At 37.5% G+C, this 21,034-nt stretch overlaps 1 pseudogene; it reads right to left on the bottom strand.

Moving 5' to 3' along the window:
• Window positions 1–20,748, bottom strand: part of LOC119473507 — an 84,632-nt pseudogene extending 63,884 nt beyond the window's left edge.
• Window positions 20,749–21,034: the final 286 nt, after the last annotated feature.

The following is a 21,034-nucleotide window of genomic DNA, read 5'->3' as shown; positions in this document are numbered from 1 at the left end:
TTTAATTTTTTACTTTTTAAACTTTTTTGCTAAGAACTAGGACAAACACACATATTAACCTAGGCCTACACAAGGCCAGGATCATCAATGTCACTATCTTCCATCTTCATATCTTGTCCCACTGGAAGGTTTTCAGGGGCAAAAACATACATGGGGCTGTCATCTCCTAAGATAACAATGCCTTCTTCTGAAATACCTCTGAAGGACCTGCCTGAGGATGTTTTATAGTGAACATTTTTTTCCCATTTATTTATTTTATTGCATTTTAGGTTTTGGGGTACATGTGAAGAACATGCAAAATTGTTGCATAGGAACACACATGGCAGTGTGATTTGCTGCCTTCCTCCCCATCACCTACATCTGGCATTTCTCCCCTTGCTATCTCTCCCCAGCTTCCCACCCCCCACCCTCCCTCCCCTATTTCCCCCCAACTGACCCCAGTGTGTAGTGCTCCCCTCCCTGTGTTCATGTGTTCTCATTGTTCAACACCCGCCTATGAGTGAGAACATGCGGTGTTTGATCTTCTGCTCTTCTGTCAGTTTGCTGAGAATGATGGTTTCCAGGTTCATCCATGTCCCTACAAAGGGCCCTAACTCATCGTTTTTGATGGCTGCATAATATTCCATGGTGTATATGTGCCACATTTTCCCTATCCAGTCTATCATCGATGGGCATTTGGGTTGGTTCCAGGTCTTTGCTATTGTAAACAGTGCTGCAATGAACATTCGTGTGCACGTGTCCTTATAGTAGAACGATTTGTAATCCTTTGGATATATACCCAGTAATGGGATTGCTGGGTCAAATGGAATTTCTATTTCTGTGTCCTTGAGGAATCGCCACAATGGTTGAACTAATTTACACTCCCACCAACAGTGTAAAAGTGTTCCTATTTCTCCACATCCTCTCCAGCATCTGTTGTCTCCAGATTTTTTAATGATCGCCATTCTAACTGGCGTGAGATGGTATCTCAATGTAGTTTTGATTTGCATTACTCTGATGACCAGTGATGATGAGCATTTTTTCATATGTTTGTTGGCCTCACGTATGTCTTCTTTAGTGAACATTTTTTAAATAAGTGGGCATATCCTCTATAAAATAAGGATAAAAAGTATAGTATAACAAATACATAAACCAGTAATATAGTCATTTAATATCAAGTATTACGTACTATGCAGAATTGTATGTGCTCTATTTTTATACAACTGGCAGCACAGTAGGGTTGTTTACACCAGCATCACCACAAGCAGGTGTGCTAGGACATTGTGACTGCTACAGTATTACTACATGTCAGTAATTTTTCAGCTCCATTATGATCTTATGGGACTACTATCATCTACGTGGTGCATCATTGACTGAAGCTGTGTTACGCAGCACGTGACTGTGTAGGGATTTAACATCCCCTGGTCCTTCAGTGAGTGTTCTTTAGAAAACTCTCTAAATCTAGGGGTTAAAAATGTATTTTCAAGTCTTTAGCTTTGCTCAGTTAAACAAGACATTTGACTTCACAGACTGTAACAAGGGTTTCTGTTTTTCTGTTTTCTAGACATGTATGGTTTGTTCCTGAGATAACATGTTACTATTAACCTGTCTGATTATATGATTTGTATGTAAAAACTAATTCATTTTAGGGAATAACTGAAGCTTAGCTTTTGAAATATATTACAATGGGTTCAGGCCATGATAAACATCTTCTGGAGTGTGGCTACCCCACCTAACATACGTAGCATGGTCTCCTAAATAGCTCAGCATGAGTTACTGGGTGGGTAGAGCAAGGCAAAGAATATCTTATACTTTTCTAAATTATACATATTATTGATTATACCATGCCTTTTAAAATTTAAGGAAACTGCTGACTAGTATTATTAAGGAGTTTCTAATTACAATATTAATATCATTATGTTCACCCAGGAATTTTCCCAAGCTATAAAGCCAATTCTAGTAAATCCCAGGAACTAAAACGTCCATATTTGATTGTGGCTCTTTGTCACTTAATGCCTGACTCAGCCTCAGAGTTTTGTCAACACAGTTGTCCAGGGAGTCATGGACACTAAAGTTGAATTCTTTTTTTTTAAAGGACAGGATCTCACTCTCTTGTCCATGATGGAATGCAGTGGCACAGTCATGGCTCACTGCAGCTTCAATTCCCTGTACTCAAACAACCCTCCCACCTCAGCCTTCTGAGTAATTGACACCTCAGGTGTACACCACCATGCCCAGCTAACTTTTTTCTTTTTTGTAGAATTAGGGTCTCACTATGTTGCCCAGGCTAATCTCGAACTCCTGAGTTCAAATGAACCACCCACCTCAGCCTCCCAGAGTGCTGAGATTATAGGCATGAGCCACCACACTTAGCCTGTGGTTGAATTCTAATTGTCACCTAGGCAACTCCGATAAAATGCAATCATTGAGATAAGATTGCTTCCAAATAGTAGAAAAAGTTGTTTTGCGTTCTTGTTTATCATGTATCTATATAATACGTTAAGTGGAGAGAGAATCAAAGGAATCACAGTCTCTGGTGTGGATTAATAATTGGTGGATCCTTCTGAACAGCGTTTATCCTGGCATAATGAAAGGACTTTCTTATTCTTTCCTATGTAATGTCAGGAAACATGAAGTAAACAGTAGGGATGTAAAATACACAAGTAGCTATCACCATTGAACAATGTTGGCACTGTCCCTAAGCCTTTTCCATTGCTTCTGACACTTTTTTTCCTATTTCCCTTTAAAGGTTTTGATTATTCATTCATGTTAGCATTAATGCATTTAAATGTTTATTGATTTCTAGGCACTGTGCTAGGCCGGTATGTAAAGAAAGAAGAAAACAATAAAATCCATTTTTAATTGAAATAGGGGGAACTAAATTCTAGGAATTCTGTGAATAAGGCTAACTCATTGGCGCTGGACATCAGGAATTAATGCACAGTTTCACCAGGGCACTGCTGCTGAAGAGTATCAGTACTCATCCATTTGTGGTTGTTTACCCAATTAAAATTCTAGAAGGAGCTTCCGATTGGCCTGGCCTAGGTCAGGAACCCACCACTTGGCCAGGAAGAGCAGGACAGCTTGATTGAAAGGCCCACAAATGGAGCTTGAGGAGTTCCCAAGTTCTGCTAGCAGAAGAGAAGAGAACAGATATTGCACAGGCAAAAAGAGCAGGTGTCTGCTACAGAGGAAGCTAAGTAGGTGCTATTTGTTGTACAATGTGAGACACAGATAACTGGAGACATGGGCAGGGTGCTGCAGGAGCGTAGAGGTGGAGCACTTAGGGAGGAGGAAATTCAAGCATTAGGAGGCCACGGAAGATGGGGTTGGAAAGGTTGGCAGGAGCTAGATCATGAAGCTCCTTATATGGCATATTTGTGAGTTTATACTTTTTCCTGTGAATGATGGAGAGAGATTAAAGGATATTAATGAAGAAAAAATCATTTTAGAAAAATTAGTCTGCTGGTGAGGCTGTGGGACAGATTAGAAGGTAAGACTTGGAGTGAGGTAATCAGAATCAATGGTGAGGAGTGGCCTCAAAACAGCATCTGTGGAGTCAGAAGGGGATGGGTTCTAGAGATACTTAGAATCTACAGGGGTTGGTGACTGACTGACGATGAGACATGAAGAAGAATTAGGATTTTTGGTGGCTTTCAAGTTCCTGGCTTGAGCCAAGTGAGTAGTCACTAATAGAAGAAATACAAAATAATGTGTTCCATATCTGACCCATTTATCTGATGTTTCCCTGGGACATCTGGGTGGCACTAGCCAAGGCAGCAATGTTGTAGAAGGTTGTGAAAACCAGCGAGAGGTCAGGACTGCAGATGTGTAGTTGACAGTGTATGTCGGTGGTAGTTAAAGCCCTTGAACCAGGGGCAGAGTGGGTAGGAGTAAGGGGTGCTGTCAGAGTCCTTGGGAGACGCAGGAGCAAGAAAGCAGGGTATGAGGAAAGAAGGAAGGGCAGCTGCCCCTGCGTCAGCCCCTCCACACCCCCACCTATCCTCAAATGATAAGAAGGTTTGAGAAATCTGTAGAGATTCAATTAAGTCTGTTTCTGTAAATAAAGCCCTAGTACAGCGCATCCTGGTACCATGGGGAGCTCTTGAATATGTGAGATTTAAAAAAGAATATTTGATCAGTGACTAACAGTTAAAACACACTATAACTAGGAGGCTTAGAATTTGTTAAGAACTAGACTGACGGACCTGTAGTCAGAGTAGAAAGTCACTGAATACATTTCTGAGATGGCTACTTCTCCCCTGAGATATTCACACAAATTTATTCAAATTTATTTTATGGAGTTCACACAACATAATTTAAGTGTCAATTTTATTGTGCTTCGGCCCTATGAATAAATACAGTCATCTTTATTCCTTTGCACTATTAATGTTTCCTCTCTAAATAATTTATGTCAAAACAAATTTAAGAGGTTTCCATGGAGTAGAAAACATTATAATTTCACTAAGGTCAAGAGAGGAAAGAAGCTCTTCTCTGAAGTACAACAGGACTTCATTGCTATTCTGAAGAAGAAATGTTGGACTTAATACATATTATATCCTTCTTATAAGTCCGAAAAAACTTCGTCCATGAAGGCAACTGTGGCAGACCATATAGAAATTAATATGTAACTGAAAGGAATGGCTTGGCATTGGGGAAACATCACTCTTTTTTTTAGGTTTTGTTTTTTTTTTTTTTTGAGAGATGGGGGTTTCACCATGTTGGCCAGGCGGGTCTTGAATTCCTGACCTTGTGATCCACCCGCCTCGGCCTAGCACTGCATATTCTTAGGGTGTTTTCAACAATTTCAGGGTATTTTTTTCCAGTTTCTGAAAACAGTATATATTTAACCCATGTTCAGAAGGACTTGGCAGTGTTAATTCATTAATAAATATTGTTAGGTTCCTGCTATACTCCATGCCTTGTCTTAGAAGCTACAGGTACCACGTTGAATTGTGCGGACACAGTGCCTGTCCTGTCTGTTTACGGTGCAAGTAAAGACAATGTACAGTGTTAAAAAGGAGGAATGATGGGTGCTCTGACATTGGAAGTCCAGAGAGCCATGGGAACGAGTAGCAAGCACACCTAACTAAATGTAGGGGTCAAAGAAGGTAACCCAGCAGAGAGGATGTTGAAGCTGAGACCTGAAGATGAGTGGCAGAGAAGGGGAGGCAGGGTCTGAACGAGAAGACAAAGGAATGCCAGTATAAGAAGGTCCAGATGTCAGAGAGCATGGCACCCGGGGACCTATATGGAAACAGAAGTTCAAGATGCCTGAATTGCACCACAAGAAAAGGAGAGTTCTCTTGATGCCAATCCATTTTTTTTGAGATTTTATCTATAATATTATTTTCCCATTTGAAACACAAAATTTCTCAACCTACTGCTTTTTGTCAAGATCTTGACCTTTCTACACAGAGATACTCTATCCCTTTGATGGTGTCTGCAGTATGAGCTTGTTGGAGTGTAGCGTGGGTGATCAGTGTCCTGCTATTCGTCTTATAGGTCTATTTGGGCTGCTCCAAGTTAACAGTATATGATCATCCTTTTTTGGATAATTTTTTTCTTGACACAGGGTCTCACTGTGTTGTCCAGGCTGGAGTGCAGTGGCACAATCATAGCTCACTGGCCCCTCTAACTTCTGGGTTCAAGTGATCCTCCTGCCTCAGCCTCCCAAAGTGCTGGGGTTATAGGCGTGCACTACCACACCGGACTGTAGATTTTTTTATTTAAGAAACATGAAAAAAAAAAAGGAAAGAAAGAAAAGAAACATGAAAGAGAATGAGAAGCAAAGCTATAGGGCAGTAAGTTGGTATCAAAGAAAGCAGTCAATAATTTATCTTGCCAGCATGGTAAGCAACCTAAAAACAAACAACCTCAAACACAATTCATTATCAAGTGTTTGGTAATGACCTCTCAGAAATTGTTTCTTGTCACTGGGTGATAAATCATGTTCTAAGGCTAATGTGGGATTGTTCACCCTATGGTAAAATCACATATCCTGGGTTATTTGGGTTAGAAACAGAGTCTTGGGCCCAAAACTCGGAGATTAAACCCACATCATGTTTATCCAGATCAATACTTAGAATTAAATGTATGACCTAAATAGCCATCATAAAATTATTTTATTCTCCAGCACAATAGTCTTCTTCCAAGCTGGATGGCATGGAATAATGAGGACAGGCGTCTCTGGATTCCGGTGGAATTCCCTGGAGAAATCTGATTCACAGGAGAGCTCACCTCATAGCATCAATTACCTAGGGAACTCTGTGGGAAGCCACTTGGGACTGCTACTGAGAATAAGAAAAAAGCATCCTCTCTCACTGACAGGAAGTTGATGATGTCTTCATAAATCTTTGGAATGAGTTAATATGATTCAATTTACTCTTTAATGTGGATGGTCTCTGATAGCAATATATTGGAATATCTATTCCTAAAAACAAAGCAATCTTTAGAAAGCCAGTTAATCAATACAGTGTTTTGCATGGTATTTTCTCATGACTTGGTGAGCATTTTTTTTGGAAAAGCAGCAAATCCTATTTGGGGAAGTTTAAGTGTTTTTCTTTCAGCTCTGTTGTCATCATCGCCCAATGGAAATTTTAGACAGCTTTTGTGACAATAACAGAATATTTTCCTTGCTAAAATGTAATTTTGTGGGTATATTATATTTAGCCTGTTTTCAAGCTTGACCTGTCATCCTTCTCCCCCAGCGACAGGTGAGAAAGCCATCTAAGGAGATTTAGTCTTTGTCCTTTCCAGCAAGTATTGCTTTCTTGGGGTGGACATGTGGTTTTCTCAGTGGGGAGGGGTCACAACAATGGAACTCATGAAGGGTAAAACTGCAGCAATAAAAATACAAAAATAAACCATGGTCTAAGTACTGTGCCATTAAGCCTAAGGTCACAAGCTCAATTGTTTCAAATGGTTAAAGAATTAGTTGGTTCTTTCAAACTAAAATTTTGTTTCTGTAATTTTGTTTTGACCTTATACAAATGATGGTTCTAGTCTAGAAATATAAAAGAGCCTTGGAAATAGAGACATTGATCCACGTGCTTTTACTTGACTGTTTAATATAAAGTGCATGACACCTCCATATCCCATGTTTTAGAGGCCCAGAAATGGCTTGACCTAAGCAGCTATGGTTGGGAGTTGGGTTTCTCTCAACCTAGGCAAAAGCAGCAAATCCTATTTGGGGAAGCAGAAGAGGTTTTGACTATGGAGCACAGGACAGGCCAGGGTCTGTGAGACAAAGTGTGGAAGGACCAGAAGGCCAATGACATTCTCTTTACTGGAGATAGAACCAAAGCCTGGAAACCTGAGAGGCAGGGTCCTGAGCGTTGACTGAGAGCATTGTGCCAAGCCAGTATAGAAAGATAACATATATATATATATATGGATAATATATATATTTTGCAGCTCCTACATAAGGCATACCATGGAGTCTGTCCTCCACACTGATATGAAAGTGATCTTTCCAAAATACCCATGTGATTGTCATGCACCAACTTGAAATCCTTCATGGTCCTATAAATTCCAATTAAAAAAAAAAATCTGAGAGCCTTTTTGAGCTCCTTCACTTTCTGAACTGATTTCCTATTGGTCTCTGAGTTTGCATGCATTGGTATGGACCCAGAACCTAATCAATGTTCCCAAGTGGGTCAAGCTGTTTCATCCCTCCATGTGGGTCTTTCCACTGGAATGCCTATTCTTCTTGGGCCATCATCTAGCTAATTCTTACTTAACTTCCTTGGGTTGGCTGGGTTGAAGAAATATCTCCCCCAACAATACCCTACACCTGGCTTCATGATAGTATTCACCATGTTTTTCTCTAATTCTTTAGTGTTTGTCTGTCTCCCCACTACACCATAAGTTTCTTGAGGGCAGAGACCAGGGCTCATTTTACTTTGCATTTCAGTGCCTAGCAAGGTGCTTTACAAATAATTGGATAAATGTTGACTAAATGACTTAACCGCTTTAGAGTATAATTACCATAATTTTAAAAAGAAAGGAAGAAGCTTAATTTACTCATTATTTTATTTATTTGTTTATTTATTTTCGAGACAGGGTCTCACCATGTTGCCCAGGCTGCAGTGTAGAGGCATGCAGTCTGCTCACTGTAAACTCCGCCTCCCAGGCTCAAGCAGTCCTCTCACCTCAGCCTCTTAAGTAGCTAGGATTACAAGGGCGCACCACCACACCCGGCTAATTTTTTTGTATTTTTTATAGAGACAGGTTTCACCATGTTGGCCAGGCTGGTCTCAAACTCCTGGGCTCAAGTGATCTGTCTGTGATGGTCTCCCAAATTGTTGGGATTATAAGCATGAGCCACCATGCCCAGCCTACTCGTTATTATAATTTGTGGTACATTATGTTTATAAATAACCTTCGCATTTTGAGGAAGGATAAATATGTGGTATAGATGGAATTAGATATAAATGGAGATAGACGGAGAGAGATGATACTTTAAAAGTTATTTCATTTGTGTAATTGCTCATCAATAAATATGGATTGACCAGTTGCTCTGTGACAAGCACTGAGCTTGGCAGTATAGACAGAAAGTGATTTAGAGACAGGCCCTGTCTCTAAAACTCGTTCTAGTAGAAATGAAGAGACACACAACCAATAAATGTAGTACATTTTGACAAGCACTGGGGTCAGCATGAACTGATTCTTGAACTTTAATATTTTACATTTAACACTGAACTTTATTGAGGTTAAATTTACAAATCATAAAATTCACCCATTATAAATGTACATAGAATGATTTCTCATATGTTTGCAGAGTTGTGAAATGACTACCATGTCCTAAGTTTAGAACATTTTCATCACCCAAAAGGAAAGCTTGTGCCCATCTGTAGTCACTCACTCTTCATTGCCACTCCCAGCCCCAGGAAGCTGCTCATCTCCTTTCTGTCTCCATAGATTTGCCTTTTCTGGACATTTCCATAAATGGAATGGTACTGTATATAATCTTTGTCTTTGAGTTTTTCCCTTGGCATAAGGTTTTTGAGGTTATCCATGTGGTGGCATATATCAGTATTTCATTCCTTTTTATTACCCAATAGCATTCCATTACTAGAATATAGTACCATTTTGGACCAAATTACCAGTTAATTTAAATCCTCTTTTGTTTATCTGCTTACCAGTTAGTGGACATTTGAGTTGTTTTCCTTTTTGGGCTAAGAGCTTTGGAATTTAAAAAAAAAATCTTCAGATTGTGAGTCTGGCTTATGTTTTGCATTGCTACCTATGAAATCTGTCTTTATTTTGCATTTGGTGACTAGACTGGGGCCCAATTTCTTTTACTTGTGATGCTAGAACAAAACTATTATTTTTCCTTTAATTACTCATTCCATTAACAGGTCTGCATTAAAGCTTGCCCTCACCATGAAAAAAAAAAAAGAAGCCCAATTTCTTAACGTTTTAAAGCTAGGTAGCTGTAATAGGGTGCTATAAGAAATATATTTTTTCTGAAGCCCGTCTGCCATATTTTCTGCATGCATTGAGCTTTGAAAGCTGGGAAGAATTTCATTTCATGTCACTCGCTCCCATGAATCGTACGCTGTGTAGAAATGGACGTGTGTGAGACATCTTGATTCCTTTGAAAGTAGATTTATAAAATGCTGCCTAGTAAGAGCAACCATATGATTCCATAATTATTGTTTTCCAATAAGCTCCCAAGAAGCAAATTGCTGTCATTACTAACTGTCATCAGTTAGTAAAAATAAACTACACTCTTTGTGTCTGTAGACCAATTGAAGATCGAACCCAAAAATAAGTGTTCTCATTTCTCAGGAAGTCTTTCTGCCTTTTGCCTAGTCCCATATACATGCTTGCATTTCTCAAAGCACTTGACACTTTCTGTAATTCTTGGTTTGTCACTCCCACAAGGCTGGAATCTTCTTGAAAACTAAAACCAAGTCCTACTTGGCTAGAACCATCATTTCTCAAGTGCCCAATTTCAGGTTTTGATAGGACTTTAAACAACTTACCACAAAAAGCGTGTGTGACCATTTTATTTCATTGTGTCATCAGCTACATAGCTATACTTCTGTAACTGAAAATTATTAAAGTACATTATGATTATTTCTTTAATTCAGATGCCCATGAGGGAAGCATGTCTTTGCAGTATGTTTTAATGTCACAGGTAAAAGAAGAATCTTAAAAATTCTCTCACATTTTAAAATAAAAAAGGGGTGGCTGACTTTCACATTTGCAAAATCCTCTGGCTCCATGCTCCTGAAAGTAATGACAACTGAATGTGTAGAAGGAGCCTTGAGCGTACCCAGATGCCTGTCATATTTGAAATAGCCACAGCCGACCCTGAACTTGCTGCATCAATGGAGCCAAGTGTCAAGTCGACTTGGTGCCCGTTTTCATATGATGGGCTGGTTTGACTCCCCTAGGCTAAGAGGCATTTAATCTGTTTCCCTTTTGAATTAAGTGTTTATATAACTTGACGTTTTAAAAAAAGGCTTTGTCTCCCCCAGTGCCTGTCATTTTCTGTAACACTCTGATTTGAACTCTAGCAACAGACATCACTGGGCCTCCCTGAGCACCAAACTTTCTCATAGCATAGAAGTGAAGTCGTGTAACTGTGAGGACACATAGTACCATTTTGGACCAAATTACCAGTTAACTTAAATCCTCTCATAACAGACAATGTTGAAGTTGCCATGAAAAGAAAAGTCTTACATACTTGAACTAATGCCATTTCAGTGCATGATGGGAAACTCCTTCCAGTTGATACCGGTTTTAGACACTGAAATCTCAGAAGGTTTAAGCCTTATAATTATTTTAGTGAATATAACTGGTAGTTTTTATTATGTGTAACAAGCTAATCTGTTAGCTGTAATAATATTCAACATCTGCAGGTGCCACAGGTTAAGTCACATTGCAGCTACAGGTGCAGCAACATACTAATCATTTGATATCCTCAAAAAGTTCTCAAGCCCAGACATTCTCACGGAGAACCTGGTAGTTTCTTGACTCTCCAAAGCTGATCATCAGGGAGCTTGAATGGCAGCTTCATTGTCATGATTTGTCCTCTCAATGATAGTTACATGCTTCATTCTATTTTACTTCTATTCCTTACTGTTTCCTTTTGTAAGTATATTTCCATGTGAGATAATTAAACATCACTAACTTTCTATCCCACTGCAACTTAACATTAGTTATTTGTCAATGATTTGTGATGAGATAAATACAGAAATGAACAGTAAGCATTTATATATATATGTGTGATTGTATCTGCTGAATCCAATTTTAAAAATTAAAAGCTTATATTTTATATATCTTTGTTAATTTTTCTATTAATTAATTTTTATTGTATGTTACAATCCTGTGAAAGATTGTAGGTAGCATGGGGAGTTATATTCTTTACCATAGATAGTTTAAGAAACACTGCCCCATTCCAGAGACATTTGGTTAGTGGGAAGAATGGACAAATTCCATGTTTCCCACCTGAGAATATAGTTTGTTATTTGTAAAAGTTAGTGTGACAGTTCTACTCCTCTACAACATTCAATGTCTAACATTATGCCAACATCCAAGGATGATATTTTGGGATAAAGGGGTATTTGAATTCCAGGCTTGTACCCATCAAACTACTCCCCACAAATAATGTCATTCCGTCTCACATACATAATCTAACAAATTATGTAAGATAGCTTTCTGTTCTAGTTCTATAATTTTATTCCATATTACTGGTTTTAATTCCTAAGTTTGGTGTTATTAGTAATAAATATTTCATTACTGATTATATTTTAAAATATATTAATATATTTTATAATATGCAAGATTTTTTCCACCAGTGTGAACTAAGAACAAAGCCTAGGTCTTTGAAAAATTTTAAGTCGAATAGTAATACTGCTGGTAACATAAGTCTCATGAGTTTTGTTTTAAGGTTTTTTGCTAATGATAAAATTATGTAACTTACAATTGACAGTGAAAAAATGAAATATTGTGATTATCGTAATATTGTGATATTATTAGCATCTGATAGCTCTCTGTTGGCCACCAGTCTTAGCTGCCTTGTCTAGTTTGAACAAATGATGAACAATTGGGTGCCCTTTGCCTTACTTCCTGTCATTTGCTGCTGGCCAGTTTACAGTTACAGCCAGATATGGCAGATGATGTGCGTGTCTCTGTGTTTACATGGGAAAGGTGGGCAGGGCTGGGGAGGATGAACTTTCCATAGCAATTTGCTTACCTCAGTTTGTCTCTGTTCTTTGCACAAAGTGGAGACCGCTCCTTTGGTGCACGGATGTCCTTTTGCGAAAGCACTGCTGTGACACCTCTTGTGTCTGAGCGTATACCTGCTGATGTGAAGCTTTGTCCTTCCTGTGCCCATGTACAAGGTTCTCAGGGGCTTGAGAGACTGTACCACACAGGGAGCATAAATCCTACTGTCTTGTCAACCTGCACATCCACCCCACAGCCAGGGAGAGGGCAAGCTCTGTGTTCTAAAAAAAAGCAACAATTCATTGTACAAATTCTCAGTCATTTGGCCTCACATGGGTTCCAGGCTCAGAACTATATAGGCAGTTCATAATATTCGAGAAATATTTTCAGAATGACTTGAAAGTTAGCCAGTTTAACTTTTTCTGTGGATACCTGCTCTCCCAATAGTCACAGAGTTGTAGTTTGGGCTGGATAAAAGGAGAAACAGAAAAAGAACGAACCAGGGATGGGAGACAGTACCAATATTTCTTGTCTCTCATTCCCTGCATTCAAGAACTATCAATCCTGCTTATCTAAAAATTAGCAAATTATCATAAATCTGGATTTCCCTCAAACGCAATACTGTGGTTTAGAGTTCAACATTGTTTTTTCATTTCTTAAACAAGAAAACTTGTATAAAATTGTCCACTATTCCAAATATAATATAGAATGTTAATCTTGAGGATCAAATGATATATATAAATTGGAAAAGAAAATAGAAAATCAATATCAAATTTGAGCATTTTAGTGTTATCTTCTGTCCCATGAGAAGAGAAATAATTAATTGTATTATAACTAAATCATAAACTATTAAAGGATACAGAAGTATTATGGGCCTAATTTAATTTTTGTTTGTTTATTCTGCAAAGGTCATTTCTTAAAATATCCTCTTACAGACATGCAAAGCCCTTTATTTTGCATAAGGTGGCTAGGACAAAGACTGGCTTTTAGAGGCAAATCAGCAAGTTTGCATGCGTGACATAGCACATCTGTTCACTCACAAATATATCCCTTTCTTCTTGTCTTTCCAACTGGAAGCCCTCCTCAGTATTCAGAAATACCAGGATTTATATACTGTGTGCATTTGTTTTGTTTACATATTCCTCCATTTTATAAAGAGAAATCTGCCTTAATTGATCATTCTAAAGACCAAAAATAAATCCATGATGTAGCAGCAGTTTTTAATTAACAACAATTTTTTAAATGTGTGTGGAAAACCTTGATCAAAATATTCTAAAAGATGGAGACTTTCACATCGACATTTTTAAAAAGTGTTCTTATATCTTGCCAGAGATAGCAAAATAGAGGATAGTAAATACTAATTTATTACTATGAGCCATTGATAAGCATATATTTTTTAAATATACTAAGTACAGTGTATCACCTTTATTATCAATCTGGATCAAGCAATAAGTCTTAGCAGTGGTTATTTTCAATTTAAAAAGCTTTAGGCATCTATATGGCCATATTTTTCCTGTTTGTCCCTGTTCATGATTATGTGACTACGGTAAATGCTATAAAAGATGGCAGATTTTTAAATGTTAATCAAGTAGTCTAACAAAATGTGTATTTAAAAAAAATGAGAGTCTTCTTAATCTGCATGGGACATCTCCTCTGGTTCATTCATGATCCTATGTTCAGAGGTAGAGGTTTCTTTAAGCGGTAAAGGTAGAGCCATCAGTACCACAGTATCAAATACCTGCTCTTTTTTTCTGGCATAATTTTTCTATTGTCTAATTCATCTCATCCAGTGTATTTCCTAGAACTGACTTTTGACACATCAGTATATTCATGTCCCTGAATGAATCACTGACAAAACTTTGGTCATTGTTTTAACACAGCCAAGTTATTCCAGCAATTTTGTCATCCTAATTACTTAATACTGTCTGCATCTGTTATGTATTTTCCAAGACCTCTTGCAAATCTGGTATTAGCTGCATCAGTTGACACATCAAATAAGTAACAGAGATAGAATGTAGATTAAGTCAAATCATGGTCCTCAGCTGTAGCCCATGAACCACACTGAGAAAATGATTTTCCTAAAGTGATTCAGTAGCTGGCCTTTGCAGTGTCATCTATTGGAGGCAGTTTGGTGTAACCTTGTCAGGAGACGAGACGATAAATCTGATGGTTTTTAAAGTTTCCCTCCTTGCTTTCCTTCCTCTATTTTTACTTCCTTCAGTAAATATTTATTAAGGGCTTTCTCTGTGCTAAGTTCTTGGGCAAGAGTTCAAGAATGAATCAGACATGAATGTTGCTCTGAAGAGGTTTATAATCTAGCTGAGAGATAAAGCAGGAATAAGGCGGATGCACGTGATGAGTGGCCTAAGAGTTGCATAAACAAACAGGATAATTCACAAGCAAGAGATTATTTCAGTTTGGGGAATTAAGGAAAACATTAATCTCTTGGAGAACCTGATAAAGGCAATAGACCTTTCTCCAGAAAAATATACCTCCCATTAGGCATATAATCTCAAAGAGCTCATGGAACCAGTGGAAGCGGTGTTGGGGGCTTATGATGTGGCTAGAACCAAGGTTAAGAATCTCTTTCTTGGAGAATGTGTATTGGACTAGAGCCTTCAAATCAGTTAGGATTTGGATGGGAAATGTATAGTGGAAGAACCCATGGATGGAGACAGCATCCTGAGGTCACCTGGAGTGAGTACAAGGATCATCAGAAGCAGACCCATTCTGATCTCAGATTCTGCTGTATTACCTAAGAACCAGTTTTCTGTATAAATCATTCTGCTAACTTTAGAGACCTTTATTAACCATGGGCATGCTAAAAGTTTCTCATTTAGATAAAATCCTTTCTTTTCATCCATTATTGTTTTCCTCTATGGAGAAGGGTTTATTTTTTTCTATATGCTAGTCTTTCTATGGGGAAAGCAAACAAAAAAGAATGGCCCAGTATAATTAATTTGTTGTTTTTCAAAAATCATTCCTGCATACTTTTAAAATGGAGTTATCCTCCCAAGAAACTTTGCCACTTCATGTTATCCCAGTCATTCATTTGCAGGACTAAAAAGTATCGATCATAGCAAATTACTATTTAATCAGTCTAAATATCACTACTGGCTTATTGTTGAAGCTTATTATGCTGTCATTTGCCATTATTTGGGGTGTTTCAAAGCCTGTATTCAAAATAAACAGACTGGTACAACAGCTACTAAATAAACAATTCTCCTTTTGTTATATGTGAAATATTCATGACTTGGATGATAGCCAGCTCCTACAACTGCAGTGCCAATTGAGATAATACTTGAGTATTACATTTTACAAGTATTGAGATAATACTTGAGCATTACATTTACAAGTATTTACTTGTAAATATGTAATGCTTAATACTCGAGTATTACATTTACAGGTATTATTTGCTTGTAAATATGTAATGAGTATTACCTATTGCAAGTAATACTTGAGTATTACATTTTACAAGTATTGAGATAATATTTGAGTATTACATTTTACAAGTATTGAGATAATACTTGTAAAATACTTGAGAAAAGTCTCAGATTCATAGTAAGCACTCTGTAAATTTCATCATCATCATCATTAATTAATATTTTTACTTCTACCTTGGATATTATCTCTGTCTTTTCATTACCTAATTCTTCAACTAAATGCTGCTCACATGCTACTCAGCAAAGATTTTACCTAGGGAGTCATCACTCCCTAAAAATTGGACTTGTATTAGAAATAGCAGCAAGGTGTGGTGGCAGGTGCCTTTAGTACCAACTACTCTCTACTTGAGAGGCCGAAGCAAGAGGATAGCTTGAGCCCAGGAGTTCCAGGCTGCAGTGTACTATGATTATACCTGTGAATAGCCACTGTGCTCCAGCCTGGGCAACAAAGTGAGGCCCCTGTCTCTAAAAGAAAATAGAAAGAAAGAAAAATAAATAGGATCCACTATTCCAGAAAATTCAATCCAATTTCAGAAAGTTAAAATTTACTAAACAGGTAATTTTGGAAGCAGTTATTCTCATAAAAAGTATTTTTTTTCTAACATGAGGCAGCATTTGAATTAGTTTCTTTCAGTAAGTTCCCCTAAAACTGTAGTTTTCTAAGTGTGATTCTTGTACCAGCAGCATCAGCATCATCTGGCAATTGTTAGAAATACCAATGCTGGGCCCAATCCCAGGCCTTCTGTATCTGAAACTCTGGGGTTGGAGCTGAACCACAACCCCTCCAGGTGATCCTGATGCAGTGAAGTTTGAGAAACACCATTCTGCAGTCATGCAAAAGAAAGAAAGAAAAGGCTTTCAAATAGGAAAGGAAGAAGTCAAACTATCTCTCTTCCCTAACAATATGATTCTATACCTAGAAAACCCTAAAGACTCTGCCAAAAGACTCCTGGAAATGACAGATGACTTCCATAAAGTTTCAGGATACAAAATCAATGTGAAGAAATCAGTAGCATTTTTTTATGCCAATAATGTTCAAAATCAAGCAAACTCAAGCAAAGTAAAGAATGCAATCCGATTTGTAATAGACACACACACACACACACCACCTAGGAATACATATAACCAAGGAAGATCTCTACAAGGAGAACTACAAAACACTGCTGAAAGAAATCATAGATGACATAAACAAATAGAAAAACATTCCATATTCATGGAGTAGAAGACTTAATATTATTAAAATGGCCATACTATCCAAAGCAATCTACAGATTCAACACTATTCCTTTCAAACTACAAACATCGTTTTTCATGGAATTAGAAAAAAAGCTATTCTAAATTTCATATGGAACCCAAAAAAAGAACCCAAATAACCAAAGCAATCTTAGGGAAAAAGAACAAATCCAGAGATCACATTTCCTGATTTCAAACTATGTTATAAGACTACAGTAACCAAACCAGCATAGCACTGGTACAAAAACAGACACATATACCAACTGAACAGAATAGAGAACTAAGAAATAAAGCTGCACACCGACAGCTGTCTGATCTTTGAAGAAGTCAACAAAAATAAGCAATGGGGAAAAGACTTCCCACTCAATAAATGGTGCAGGAATAGCTGATTAGCTATGTTCAGAAAAATGAAACTGGACTCCTAATTTTCACCACATACAAAAATCAACTCAACATGAATTAAAGATTTAAATGTTAGACCTCAAATTATAAGAGTCATAGAAGAAAACCTAGGAAACACCATGCCTTGGGAAAGAATTTATAACTAACTCCTTAAAAGCAATTGCAACAAAAACAAAAACTGACAAGTGAGACCTCATTAAACTGATGAGCTTTTGCACAGCAACAGAAACTATCAACAGAGTAAACACATAACATATAGAATGTGAGAAAATATTGGCATACTATGTAACTGAGGTCTGACATCTAGAATCTATAAAGAACTTAATTCAATAAGCAAAAAACAACCTCATTAAAAAGTGAGCAAACTAATTTACACTCTCACCAACAGTGTAAAAGTGTTCTTATCTCTCCACAGCCTCACCAGCACTTGCTGTTTCTTGACTTTTTTTAATAATTGCCATTCTGACTGGTATGAGATGGTATCTCATTGCGGTTTTGATTTGCATTTCTCTAATGAACAGTGATGATGAGCTTTTTTTCATATGTTTTTTGGCCACATAAATGTCTTCTTTTCAGAAGTGTATTCATTATCCTTTCCTCACTTTTTGATGGGTTTTTTTTTTTCCTTGTAAATTTGTTTAAGTTCTTTGTCGATTCTCAATATTGGAACTTTGTCAGATGGGTAGATTGCAGAAATGTTCTCCCATTCTGTAGGTTGCCTGTTCACTCTGAAGCCAGTTTCTTTTGCTGCGCAGAGCTCTTTAGTTTAATTAGATCCCATTTGTCAATTTTAACTTTGGTTGCAATTGCTTTTGGTGTTTTTGTTATGAAGTGTTTGCCCATGCCTATGTCCTGAATGGTATTGCCTAGGTTTTCTTCTAGGGTTTTTATGGTTTTGAGTTTTACATTTATGTTTTTAATCCATTTTGAGTTCATCATTGTGGAAGACAATGTGGTGATTCCTCAAGGGTCTAGAACCAGAAATAATTTGACCCAGCAATCCCATTACTGGGTATATACCCAAAGGATTATAAATCATTCTACTATAAAGACATGTGCACACATATGTTTATTGCAGCACTGTTTACAATAGCAAAGACTTAGAACCAACCCAAATGCCCATTGATGATAGATTGGTTAAAGAAAATGTGGCACATACACACCATGGAATACTATGCAGTCAGAAAAAAAAGAATGAGATTGTGTTCTTTGCAGGGACATGGATGAAGCTGGAAGCCATCATTCTCAGCAAACTAACATAGAAACAGAAAACAAAACACCGTATGTTCCCACTCATAAGTGGGAAGTTAAAAAATGAGAATGCATGGACACAGGAAGGGGAACAACACATACTAGGGCCCGTTGAAAAGTTGGGGGCAAGGGGAGGGAGAGCATTAGGACAAATACCTAATGTATACAGGGCTTAAAACCCAGATGATGGGTTGATAGTTGTAGAAAACCACCATGGCACATGTATACCTATGTAACAAACCTGCATGTTCTGCACATGTAACCCAGAACTTAAAGTAAAATAAATAAATTGATTTCATCAAATACACAAATAAAAAGTGAGCAAAAGACATAAAGACTTTTCTCAAAAGAAGGCAGACAAGTGGCCAATAAATGTATGAAAACATGCTCAACATCCCTAATCATCAGAGAAGGCAAATCAAAACCATAGTGAGATACTATCTCACACCAGTAAAATGACAGTTATTAAAAAGTAAAAAACTAACAAATTCTGGCAAGGTTGTAGAGAAAAGAGAACACTTATACACTGTTTGAGGGGATTTAAATTAGTTCAGCCTCTGTGGAAAGTGGTTTGGAGATTTCTCCAAGTACTTAAAACAGCGCTACCATTTGACCCAACATCCCATTCTTGGGTGTATATCCAAAAGAAAACAAATCACTCTACCAGAAAGACACATATACTCACACATTCATTGTAACACTGTTTACAATAACAAAGATATGGAGTCAACCCAAATATTCATCAAGGATTGGATAAATAACAAACGGTACATATACACCATGGAAAACTACACAGCCATAAAAAAGAACAAAATTTTGTCCTTTGCAGCAATGTGTGTGTAGCTGGAGATCATTACTCTAAGCAATTAATAGAGGAACAAGAATACCACATGTTCTCACTTGTAAGTGGGAGCTAAACATTGGGGTACTCATAGACATAAAGATGACAACAATAGATGCTAAAGACAGCTAGAGATGGGAGGGAGGGGAGCAAGGATTGAAAAACTGTTGGGTATTATGCTCATTACCTGGGTGATGGCATCAATCATACCCACGCCTTAGCATCACACAATATACCCATGTAACCTACCCGCACATGTACACTCAGAGTCTAAAATATAAGTTAAAATTATTTTTTTAAAGAAAGAGAATCACCACTCTAACACATTTCAAACTAAAACCAAATAGGCACTGTTGATTGCACATTTACAATGTTATTTAGCCATTTTCTTTACACTTAATATTCAAGAAATTAAACAGTTACATAAAAGCAAGCACATCTCATAGCAGTGGAAGTCATTTAATGACCAAAATATCTATTCATAACCCCATCCTCTAGCATCTTCACTGCCCTGCATTCCACAGCATGTTGATACTGCAGAGATGCAGTATGAGCTGTGGTATTTTACCTTACACCTGTCCCTTTATGTTGACTTTTTAAAAAACTTTCCTCTACTTCTATTTTTTCAGACTTCCCAGATTAGGAAAGAGGATAAGCTGGAGTAGGCAGAATTAACATTATCAATACTATTTCTAAGAACTTATCCTAAGGAAATAATTATGCATGTGTTCAAGCGTGCCGAGATTCACCTATAAGGACATTAATTGAGAGTGATTATTATAGCAAAAAATGGGAAACACCTAAATGTCCAGTAGTTTGGGAAAATGGTTGAGGAATTTATGGAACACACATAAAAAGAAAAATTGAGCAATCATTTTAAATGATATGGACATATTGTTTATTAAGTAGAAAAAAACTTACAAAGCAGTAGCTTTTCATATAGAATAGATATATAATATTGTAGATACAAACGTCATATGTGTTATCTGAAACATTAACAATGATTATTTTTGAAAGGTGAGATCACAGGTAATTTTAACTTTCTTCTCTTTAATTAGGTATATTTTCTAAGTTATCTACAATGATTATCTTAATTTGGGAAAAAAAACTTAGCAAAACACAAAACATCAGATAGATTCATTTTCACCTCTGTCATTGATAATGAAGACAAAATGCCACCCCAGAACTATGTCAGAACATGACCTTCTCAGTGGATGCACATACTAAAACATAAATTAACTTTCTTGGGTTCAAATTCTGTGCCAGCTCCTTTTTGAGTTTGGAGGAACTCACTCAACACTGCTCTCATTTCCAGTGAACTCAGTTTCTTCCCTACACTCCACTTGTCATTTTCCAGGAAGCTCCCCACTGAAACCAAGACATACAGGGGTTTCTGAACATGGACAGCACTGCTCATCTTAACACCAAACAAATTGTGCCGGCAGTATGGAGTCTGTACTGGTATCCTAAAATTGTGAACATGCTCTATAGGTGGCCTGTCTTTGTTTTCATTTTGTGTTGTGTCACCAGGCTCTGGAAAATAAGACAGGCAGGCAATTACTTTGCTAGTGGCCGTTCAGAAACCTTGGATTCCTGGCACATCAGAAACGGGGGAGGACTGACCCTAACTATCTCAGGCCACCACTCTTGGAAGGAAAGAAACAATGTGGAGATACTGAACCATGATGTTCATTTAATTCAAA

This window comes from Cebus imitator, unplaced genomic scaffold, assembly GCF_001604975.1.
Source record: "Cebus imitator isolate Cc_AM_T3 unplaced genomic scaffold, Cebus_imitator-1.0 Scaffold9, whole genome shotgun sequence".
Classification (NCBI taxonomy): Eukaryota; Metazoa; Chordata; class Mammalia; order Primates; family Cebidae; genus Cebus; species Cebus imitator.
This window is presented reverse-complemented; position numbering and strand designations above follow the sequence as displayed.